General features: G+C 32.0%; 1 protein-coding gene across 2 annotated transcripts in view; it reads left to right on the top strand.

The window, feature by feature from the left end:
* LOC129957595 (nuclear hormone receptor FTZ-F1-like) overlaps nt 1-12,145 on the top strand; it is a 270,079-nt gene that overhangs the window by 20,350 nt on the left and 237,584 nt on the right. The window lies entirely within an intron of this gene.

Below are 12,145 nucleotides of genomic sequence, written 5' to 3' on the forward strand. Positions count from 1 at the left end.
TACGCAAAACGCGTGCCATCGGCGCATGCAGCTCAAAATTACAAAGAAAGAAAGAAAAAAAAAAAAAATGGAGGCGCAATTAAAGACATTCGCTGCAAGTGCAAGTGAGTTCTTTCGTGAAATATGGCTAGAAAAAATCACCTGGACAACTTCACACATAGAAGACTGATCGGAAAACTGGAGGAGGGGCGTGGTTTGACCAGTGTAGCTGAAGAGTTCGGAATCAACAAAAGTGTCGTTTCGCGCGCTTGGAAAGCTTTTTAAACCGTAGGTACAGCTGTTAGAGAGGTTGGTGGTGACCGCCCTAGGAAAACAATTGCAGTAGATGACCGATATATCGTCCTACAGACGAAAAGGGCCCGATACCAGCAAGTGCCATTGCTCAGCCACTGTGTACAGCAACCGGGTGGCAAGTGTCGCGGTTTACTGTGGCCAGACGCTGCCACAAAGTGGCTTATTCGCCTGCTGTCCTGAACGCTGCATCCCTTTGAAAATTGGCCGTCGGCGGCACAGTTTAGAGTGGTGTAAGGAGCACAAAAACTGGACATCTCATGAATGGAATCGTGTCCTCTTTACGGACGAGAGTCGTTTCAGTGCCACAAGCAATTCTCAACAGTTGATTTGGAGAGAGGTCGGAACACGATTTCATTCCAGTAACATCACGGAAAGACACCGTTACAGTGGTCCTGGAGTTGTCATCTAAAGAGGCATTTTGTTGAACGGGTGAACTGAGCTCCACGTTTTCGACAGAGGTTCTGTAACCGGAGATTCGCTATTGTAAGGAGGTGATCCTTCCCCATGAGTGCTTGTTTTGAGGTGCTATTGGACCAGACTTCGTTTTTATGGATGGCAATGCACGGCCACACCGGACTGCTTACGTTCAGCAGTTACTGGAAAGTGAAGATATCGCTCGAATGGCCAATGTTCTCCCCTGATTTAAATCCATAGAACACCAAGAACTGAAGCAGATGCTGATTGAGGAATGGGCACTCTTGCGTCAAGAACTGTTGGAAAATCAGGCGCTCTGTATGGAGAGACTGTGCAATAAGGAGAAAGCTTATCCTGTACCAAGGAATATCTGCTTGTTGGTCTTCCTCTTGGACAGACAATTATGTGTAACGATATTATGAGTTCAATAAAGCCTTTTTTGTTTGATTCCATACTATATGCATTGTATTCATTTTTGAGCAACTATGCTTTCGTCATCGTTTAAGTACAAAATGCTGTCTCTCATTTCTGAATTTCATGTCTCTCAGATAATTTCTCGAGGAGTTATGGCAAAAAAAAAAAAAAAAAAAAAAAAAAAAAAAACAGAACTGTTGCTTAAGTTTTGCACACCAGGGTAGAATTATATAGAGAGTTATACTGTATGTATTATAAATATTACTAAATTTAATTCAAAATTTGAGCAACATTCTATGTTTTACTTCATGGCAAAATCGCGTTTTAACGTTTCCTGTTCTCCCTGCTGAAAATACCGTAGGATCGGATGGCGTAGTACTGAATTACTTTGAGTTTGTTATACTTTTTCTCTCTCTTTAAGCGTAATTTCCTGGCATAGTGTGGGATGTTGAACTAGTGCGGTTAAATTTTACAAGAAACCACAAGAACTCCTTTTGGGTTGAAAACCGAAAATTTTCTTGAATTTATATTTTGTGGTTAATATTTTCTGTTCCACTTAATGCCTTAGAAAATAAGATTATTTCGGGAACCTTCGGAGAATCTTGTATCTTGTGAAAAAAATAGCTATGGTCTTTACATCAATCCATCAAAAATGGGCCAATTGTATATCTTATGCTCCGATTTCTTATTAATAATAAAGATGAAAGTGTATATGTGTGTTTTGCGCTTTACAAGACAGACCTTAGAACTACCAAATACATATATACTTTGGAGGATAGGAATATGTCCCTCGGAGCTATTTCTTAAAAATTATAATTTGAAGTTGCCCTTGCAGTCATAAAATGTCATATCAAATTTGACATATTTAAGTCATTGCATATTTGGATTATCGCATTTGCAGTTTCTAAAAGTACAGACAGACAGACAGACAATCAACCGGCTGTTAGATTTAGTTCAAAATGTGACAGGTTTCTACACTATCGAATTTTGCCTGTCTAGTTCTCTTCGTTTTATAATTATCGTTTAAACTTATATTCGGACAGACGGACTTTCTCTGAACGGATTTTACTCAAAATTTGATAGAAATATGCAGATTTGGTGTTAAGTCCGTATATTAATTTAAACCGTCTAGATCAACGTGTTTTTTGAATTATCTGTTTCACAGACCGATGGACAGACATTTTCTAAAAAGTGTGTTTTTCGGAGGTCTCGAATACGAATTTTTCGGCGATTACTATATTTTTTATATACAACATATATGAGAAAATTGAAACAAACAAACAAACTCCAACCCACAATGTTTATGAATTATTATTGAACTTAATAAAATAAATATTTCATTTTAAAGTTAAGCTGTTATGTCTTAGTTAGAAATAACTATCGAAAGTGAAAAAGTGCGCTTGTTTTGACCATGAAAACAAACGGCTTACGGCTGAAATTGTTTTCATGAATGCTTCATAATTGAAAAGAAGAAAAAGACTTTTATTAGACAAATTATAAAGTTATTGAATGCCATCATTGTTGTGTTCCTATTGTGTACATTATCTGCGGAAGTTTTTTTCTTTTTTTTTTAAATTAAGGTCTCTCGTTTTCGCTAACAATGGTGTTCTAGAATCGTTTTTTTCACTTACTTTTTTCCTCGTTCTTTTGTATGGTAAAAAGACGCAGAAATATTTTTTTCTTCTAAATTTTTATATACTTTTGAGAATTTTGCAATGTAATATTCATTTCATATAAATTCAATTTTATTCAAGGCTGATTCGTATCACAATTCCTGTAAAATCAGTGATTTTTTTTTTTTTACTGTTCCTAATAATGTGTTTTTCTGTCTGTTCTTGTGGATATAATTTGCAGTTATTATATGAATACGGAAAACATTTTTACTATCAAATTAGTGTTATTAAAATGTGCATATAAAGTTAATACCGGTTTGATTTTATCTTGTGACATTTTTTTTCTCTATCGAATTTTGTGAAGGCAAATATTTTACCTCACGCTTATTGCTACCAACTTTGTAAAACGTGAATTGCACAGTTAGCATTTAAATTTTAAGTATGTTTTAATTTACATGTTTGATTTTTCTCTTGCTAAGTCAAGGCGCAGTAGGTCGACTTTGTAAAACGTGAATTGCACAGTTTACATGTAAATTTTAAGTATGTTTTAATTTACATGTTTGATTTTTCTCTTGCTAAGTCAAGGCGCAGTAGGTCGACTTTGTAAAACGTGAATTGCATAGTTTGCATTTAAATTTTAAGTATGTTTTAATTTACATGTTTGATTTTTCTCTTGCTAAGTCAAGGCGCAGTAGGTCGACTTTGTAAAACGTGAATTGCACAGTTTGCATTTAAATTTTAAGTATGTTTTAATTTACATGTTTGATTTTTCTCTTGCTAAGTCAAGGCGCAGTAGGTCGACTTTGTAAAACGTGAATTGCACAGTTTGCATTTAAATTTTAAGTATGTTTTAATTTACATGTTTGATTTTTCTCTTGCTAAGTCAAGGCGCAGTAGGTCGACTTTGTAAAACGTGAATTGCACAGTTTACATGTAAATTTTAAGTATGTTTTAATTTACATGTTTGATTTTTCTCTTGCTAAGTCAAGGCGCAGTAGGTCGACTTTGTAAAACGTGAATTGCACAGTTTGCATTTAAATTTTAAGTATGTTTTAATTTACATGTTTGATTTTTCTCTTGCTAAGTCAAGGCGCAGTAGGTCGACTTTGTAAAACGTGAATTGCACAGTTTACATGTAAATTTTAAGTATGTTTTAATTTACATGTTTGATTTTTCTCTTGCTAAGTCAAGGTGCATTAGGTCGACTTTGTAAAACGTCAATTGCACAGTTTACATGTAAATTTTAAGTTTGTTTTAATTTACATGTTTGATTTTTCTCTTGCTAAGTCAAGGTGCATTAGGTCGACTTTGTAAAACGTCAATTGCACAGTTTACATGTAAATTTTAAGTTTGTTTTAATTTACATGTTTGATATTTCTCTTGCTAAGTCAATGCGCATTAGGCTGACTTTGTAAAACGTCAATTGCACAGTTTACATTTAAATTTTAAGTATGTTTTAATTTACATGTTTGATTTTTCTCTTGCTAAGTCAAGATGCATTAGGTCGACTTTGTAAAACGTCAATTGCACAGTTTGCATTTAAATTTTAAGTATGTTTTAATTTACATGTTTGATTTTTCTCTTGCTAAGTTAATGCGCGTTAGGCCGACTTTGTAAAACGTCAATTGCACAGTTTGCATTTAAATTTTAAGTATGTTTTAATTTACATGTTTGATTTTTCTCTTGCTAAGTCAATGCGCATTAGGCTGACTTTGTAAAACGTCAATTGCACAGTTTACATTTAAATTTTAAGTATGTTTTAATTTACATGTTTGATTTTTCTCTTGCTAAGTCAAGGTGCATTAGGTCGACTTTGTAAAACGTCAATTGCACAGTTTACATGTAAATTTTAAGTATGTTTTAATTTACATGATGATTTTTATCTTGCTAAATCAAGGCACAGTATGTCGACTTTGTAAAACGTCAATTGCGCAGTTTGCATTTAAATTTTAAGTATGTTTTAATTTACATGTTTGATTTTTCTCTTGCTAAGTCAAGGCGCAGTAGGTCGACTTTGTAAAACGTGAATTGCACAGTTTACATGTAAATTTTAAGTTTGTTTTAATTCACATGTTTGATTTTTCTCTTGCTAAGTTAAGAGTCGCGTTTCATACTTTACTTTTAAATTTTAAATGTTTTTTTTTTTTTTTTTCATATGTGGACATTTCTTTTTGTAAAATTAGACTCATGTTTGTACGAGTTCCATATTTTATGTTTAAATTTTAAATAATCATTATTTTACATGTATGGATTCTTCTTGTAAAGTTAGTCGCTCTTGCACGTTTGCAATAAACTTTACTTTTAAATTTTAAATTTATTTTGTGCCACTCTTTTACTTTGCAAATAAACTTTACGTTTAAGGTTTGAATGTGATTCTTTTACATGGATGGATTCTTGTACTTGTTAAGACAGAGTTGCTCTTGGACATTGCTATAAATTTACGTTAATTTCTAAATTCGCTTATTTTATGTCACTCTTGTACTTTATAATAAATTGTATGTTTGACTTTTATATGTGCTTATTTTACTTGGATGGGCTCTTCTTTTAAAGTCAGGACACTTGCACGTTGCTGTAATCCAATGTTTATATTTTAAATGTGTTTATTTTATATGCAGGGATTTTTGTTCTTGTAAAGTTAGCCACTCCTGTGCGTTGCAATAATCCTATGATTAAATTTTAAATGTACTGAATTTTGCATAAATGGACTCTTTCTCTTGCATGTTGCGATAAATTCTGCGTTTAAATTTTAAATGTATTTGATTTTGCGTATATGGAGTCTTTCTCTTGCACATTGCAATAAATTTTATGTTTAAATTTTAAATATATATCCATATGTTCTGCACAAATTTTGTTTTTGCACCTTCCAATAAACTTCTGCGTTTACATTTAAATTTTTAAAAAAGTGTTTTTACCTGGATGGACTCTTCATCTTTTGAAGTCAGTCCTCTCTTGTACGTAGCAATAATCATTTGTTTACATTTTAAATATGCTTAATTTCAGATGTATAGATTTTTCATCTTTGATGTTGCATTAAACTTAAATTTTAAATGTGTTTATTTTATATGCTTGAATTCTTGTTCTTGAAAGTCAGGGTCACTCTTGCATGAATTGCAGGTTTATATATATAATTGTTTTTTCTTTCACATAAAAAAATCAGTACAGATTGTCATTTTTAATTTTTGCAGTGATTGGTTGTCCATCATCTATTCTTTTTCTATAATAAATTCTTTCTAAAAACCTATAATAAAATCTATAATTTCTATAACAAATTCTTTCTAAAAACCTATAATAAAATCTATAATTTCTATAACAAATTCTTTCTAAAAACCTATAATAAAATCTATAATTTCTATAACAAATTCTTTCTAAAAACCTATAATAAAATCTATAATTTCTATAACAAATTCTTTCTAAAAACCTATAATAAAATCTATAATTTCTATAACAAATTCTTTCCAAAAATATTCTTGCACAAAAATTTTTACACCATTTTAAAGTTTAAAAATGATATTTTAAATAAAACCAATTTAGTTGCTGTAAAATTCTTTAGTTTAGATTTAATTAACTTTTGAAAAATGTATTTTATAGCAATATTTTCCTTGTTATATGTGAAATCTAAACCGTTTTCATTATTTCATCAAATCTTTAACAGTTATATTTTTTCTCCCTCCACTTTTAAAAACTAAGAAAAGGAATTTTGTTTAATTTCTGTATCATTTACATCCTTAACATTAGTAGTTCAAGTTTTTGCATTATAAGGCATAAGATTAATTTTCTTTAAATATTTTTTTAAATTTTGTTGTCTTTTGTTACTTACAATGAAGATTTAACTTCAGAATTAAGTAACGGTGAAAAGATTTTATCGTGAGCACATATACAAACACTGCTGTTCTGTCGTCTGATATAATTGGATATATTCTGGTGATGATTAGGTGTGTGTCAAAAGTGGCGTTACACATGTAAAAGCTCATGAATGAAATTATTAAATGCATAAATAAAAAGTTACATAACATAAAACTTCCAAATCTTAATTAGAAATGCTATTAGAATACTATTACATGATTAATTTTATAAATATTTGATTTTAATTTAAATGAGTTCAATTCTACGATTTTTATAATTAGATGAAAGTATAAAATTAAATAACTTTCAAAATACCACTTGAAGTTGTGAGGTCCCTAGGCAGTTACCCACTTTGGCTATTTCATTTTACGGAACTGGGTAGAGAGTGGAATACAGTTATATACCTTTTTAAAGCAAATTTTATTAAACGACCGAACCCACTCCTGCCCCTTTATAAAGATCTCACGCTACTAGAGGCATTTGCTCTTACTAAGTCACTGATGATGTTTAAGATGCGAAACAATCATATTGTACGTCCTTTACTTCCGCTCCGCCACTGAGCTAAACATAATGCCCCTTGTTGATATTAGTTACCGTACAATGGTATCTTTTACAAAAAATATCGAACCATGCACTAGTGCCATATCGAAAATAATCAGCATCCGGAGCATATTATTAATTTTCTGCCCCCTCATATTTCGCTCGAAAAATTTTATAAACCCACTAATGTTCGAAACCTATGATGCCCGATGCATCTATACCCTCCCGTCGCTACGCCACTGCCTCTCATATTCCTCTTTGTACATTTGTATTCATGGTGTCACTTGGTAAATTCTGACCGACATATTAAAAAGTCATGAAATAATTTTGTAAAAAAAAAGAAGGGGGAAAAATGAAAACCACACCTGTAATTATTGGTAGAAGAATCCTGTTAATTTGTAAAATTCTTGTGAATAGATTTGTATTCGATTTCGGATATTGCGAAATGATATAGAACTTTTTTAAAATCAATATTTCTCTATTTATCTTGTGAAACTTCTATCTAAATCAGTATTAGAGTTATAATACATACTGTTGTATACTTTTGCGTTTATTTAACTTTTTAATTTTTTTGTATGTGGTTTAACTTGCTTAGTTTTTAATTGAACTTCCGGGATTTTGAAAAGTTGTTGACAATGACCATGCTTTTACCTTGAAGAGCATATGGGCCGAATTTCATCAAGAGTGAATAAAGTCTATAGATGTATCTAAGAGACATTAATACAAGAAGCAATAATAATTGCCAAATAAGATAAAGAAATCCAGTTACTGGCTCATAAAGGCATATTCTAATAAAAGAAATGATAGATGCGTTAAGTAAAATTTCTATCTTTAACAGCATCCATAAAACACAATTTGCATAATTCCACAATTTGGGTGAAATCAAGAGCACCCCCATTTAACCAACTCGTTGCCCATCCGTAGGTAGATCTTGACTCAATTCCCAATCCACACAATCACTATATCCATCCACCCTATAATTTAATTACTCTCTCCAGGGGAAAAACCACTTGTAGAAAGAAAGCTTTTCAGATTCACCCAAAAATGGGCCTCCACCACTCCAAATATTTCACAATCAGCGCGAAAATGACCAAAACCTGAGCAGAACAACTGAAAATCCTGTTACTGGGGGTACCCAACCCTGCCACTCAGGCCCACCAACTGTCATTGGTCTGTTTCGAATCAGGTAAAGTGGAATTAGAAGCAGATGAAAAAGTGTGGATTCTGGTGTTGTAACCAACCACACTTCCGGGACAGAGAGATACATCTTCTCCAGCCTTGCTTGCTGGCTGCTGCAGCAAGTCCCAGATTTCTCTGCTGTCCTTAGCATTCGGAGTTCACTGACCGAGGCACACCAGAAAAAGAGAGCACACCCTAATATAATACTTAATGTACCCCCCTCTCACTCACTTGCTCCAAGCTCAACTTCCCCTATTTCTTTTTTTACTTTTTTTTTTTTTCCTTAAGAAGAGATAGATTGCCTCAAGGCGATTTTTTTTTCTTCTTTCTTTCTTTCTTTCTATCTCTTCAAGACTCCCAGAGGGGGCCTCTTATCTACAGAGAATGGCGAATTAAAGTATCTTCAGCAGCAGGCACATGGTTTCTGCTTTGCCCAGGCTTTGGGAGGAAGGACGTACTCTGAGCTGAAAGTGTGTCATGTATGGGCGAAGAGCAAGATAAAAAGCAAACGTTCGTTTTTAGGTTCCGATATTTTTCTTCTGCTTTTTGCTGTTTTATGAATGGAAAAAAGAAAAAATACTATTGGGTGATCCACGGAATTGAAGTGGAGGAAAATCAATTCCTGATTTCTTCTTGAAAAGCTTGTCCTTTTTATTTGTCCCTCCTTCTAGCTCGCCCACTCATCTATTATCTGATTCCAACATGGAATATTTTAGAGGAAGTTGGGGATCTGGCTGGATAACATTTTGCTACAGGAGAAATTAAGGAAACAAATTTAGCACCTTGACAGTGTTTTGTCTTTTCTATTTAAAGAACACTATCCACTTGATGAATGTGTTGCCTTATTGTATCAATAAAGAATCTAGAGAATATTTGAAGTATTTGTAGATTATGAGTAATTTTTGTATCCAATTAAAACGTCTTAAAATGCTTTACTTTTAGTTTATATGTTTAAAAAGCGATTATTCAATGCACAGATAGTACATGGGCTTTATGGTTAACCCTAAGACTACTAACGGGGTACACGCATCCGCTGAAATAGAAAATAAACATTAATCGAATTTCAACCATTGTGGTTATTGAATATTCACTCACGGGTTCAGAGTTCAGAAGAAGCTATAAAAAAAAAAAATCTTTATGTACCATGCGCCAAATTCAACTTTGCAAATATTGTACTTTGCACCTTACCACACATGATATTAATTTATAGGCATTTTGTGTTATCAATCCTAAAAAAAAATCAATGTTTGTAAGGTATTTGTTGTTATTTTCCTCTAACTCAGAATATGAGTGGAACGTAATGATCTGAACCCTCTGGCTCTCTTATTAAATTCCAGGTATTTAGTATTCCTAGATTCCGCATATTTAGTATTTTCTAGTATTCCGAGTATTTAGTATTTCCCAGTATTCCCAGATATAGTATTCTTTATTAGAAACACATTAAGTTATAGTTCTTCATTACTTAATCCAAGTTCCTTAATATTTCCTGGATTCCGAGTATTTAGTATTCCTAGATTTAGTATTCCGTTTTAGAAACACATTAAATTATAACTCTTAGCTCTTCATTACTTAATCCAAGTTCCTTAATGGTTAATGAATTACGAGTATTTAGTATTTCCTAATATTCCTAGGTTTAGTTTTCTGTTTTAGAAACACATTAAGTTATGACTCTTTATTACTTAATCCAAGTTCATTAATATTTCCTCGATTCCGAGTATTTAGCATTCCTTAATATTTTGTAATATTCCTATATTTAGTATTCTTTATTAGAAACACATTAAGTTATAACTCCCTACTGTTCATTACTTAAGCCAAGTCTCTAAAAATTTTCCTTAGCTAGGCTTATTAACGCTTTCACACATATTTCTCTTCCTTTGTTCTAAATTTTGAAATAACTTTTTCATTATTATCTTGTCGGTATTTTATTTTAATCTTCCGCAGTACGAATTACTGCTTTTTAATCAAAGAAAAATTAAAGAGACAGAACAATTTAGAAACGTTTCATAATTAAATTATATTCAAATCATATTTATAATCTGGCAACATGCAAGTGCAAGCGATAACATCTGTTGATTGTTAGAACAGATTACTCCGATAATACCAAATTGCATCACCGGACCGGAAAGAGTTAATACGCAAAATAAATTTAAATGTGCTAAATTTTTCAAGCCGGACGCGAATCTGAAAATATTTTTTTGGTTGTTTTTTAGTCGATTTTTAAACGCCTTTTTCAGAATTTTGGAAAAATGATAAGAACGACCAAATGAAAGTAACGGAGCGATTCAAAATTTTATATGTTAAAAAAAAAAAAAAAAAAGGAAATTTCTTGTTTGCTGAAATATAAGAGATCAGGGATTTCCAAATTTTTAAACATTGCGACCCACTTTTTACAAATTTAATCTATTGCAATTGTCTGCGGGGCATTGAATTTTTTTTTCACAGTCGACCAGAACACGCTCTTTCTGAATGAGGCTTTAAAGCCTAAAGAAACTGAAATAAAGGGCTGGGGGAGGTATTATTCTTTATTAAATATAATTTTACAAAAAAAACCCAAAAAAACTGATGTTTGGCTTGGTGAAGATTTTTTGTATTCGTCATATTTTTTCAAAATTGTAAGAAAATGCGTACATAGAGATATCCAAGATCTTATCGCTATTTTCCAAAAATTGACTCGCGACCCACAATTTGGTTATCCCTGTAATAGATAACAAGTTATTCGATCAGAGCTAAAGGACTTATTTTCCGGTATTGGGTATTGCTGTCCGTTGAAATGCAATAGATTATGGGTTCCCAAATTTTTAAAAATTTAATCTATTGCTACGGGGCATTGAATTTTACCAGGGTGAACAAAACACGCTCTTTCTGAAAGGGACTTCAAAGTCCAAAAGGAAAATAAAGAGAAGGGGGAAGGGCATTCATTATTAAATATAATTAAAAAAAACATTTTCGATATTTGGTTTGCTGAAAATTTTTAGCATACAACCATTTCTTAGATGTGAAAGAAGATGCATACTCATACAAGATTTTGACACGATTTTCCAAAAATCGATTCGCGCTCCACAGTTAGGGTACCCCAGTTATAAATAACATTTTTTTTTAGCACTAAAGGGTTTCCAAAAACTCACCAGGTGACTGAATTAAGATTGCCCAGTTAAAAGTTGGAAATAAGTGGATTTGTTTTAACATTAAACCTAATAATTGGCATGAAAATGCATCGCATATTAATAACAGTGGCATAAAAATTTATTCTATAGTATAAAATATTTATTCAAAATTTTGAAAATAATGATATTTTATTAAGTTTATTTAACTGTTCTAGAGGATTGGCAGCAACAAAATTGAAAAATTCTTTCTAACTTATTGTTTGTTTCATTGAATAAATTTTTATTTTACTAAATTTCTTTTTTAACTGTGTTATGTATTTCTACTCAACTTCGACTGTAATATAGAACGTTTTACTTAATTTTCCAGCTTCACCTCTATTTTTCTCATGCTTAGCACTTTTCGGCAATTGATTAAAAGATAAATCGTTTGTTATAACTAAAACGATGGGAACGCAGTCTTTTTTTAAAACAAATTAATTCCTTATTGTGAACTAGATTTTAAGAATATAATGTCTACATTTATTATAGAGATCATAAGAACCCAAACTCCATACTGTATTATTTCATCTAGTAGGTTTAAAAAATGATTTGTTACTAATCGTGTACATGTAATATAGAGAGAATATAGAAAGTATAGTAATCGTCAAAAAATTCGAACCCGAGATTTTGACGAATGTCCACGTTTTAGACCAACCTGAGTTCGAAAAACACATTTTTAGAAAATGTCCATTAGTCTGTCTCTGA

The sequence above is a fragment of the Argiope bruennichi genome, chromosome 11, assembly GCF_947563725.1.
Source record: "Argiope bruennichi chromosome 11, qqArgBrue1.1, whole genome shotgun sequence".
NCBI classification, from domain to species: domain Eukaryota; kingdom Metazoa; phylum Arthropoda; class Arachnida; order Araneae; family Araneidae; genus Argiope; species Argiope bruennichi.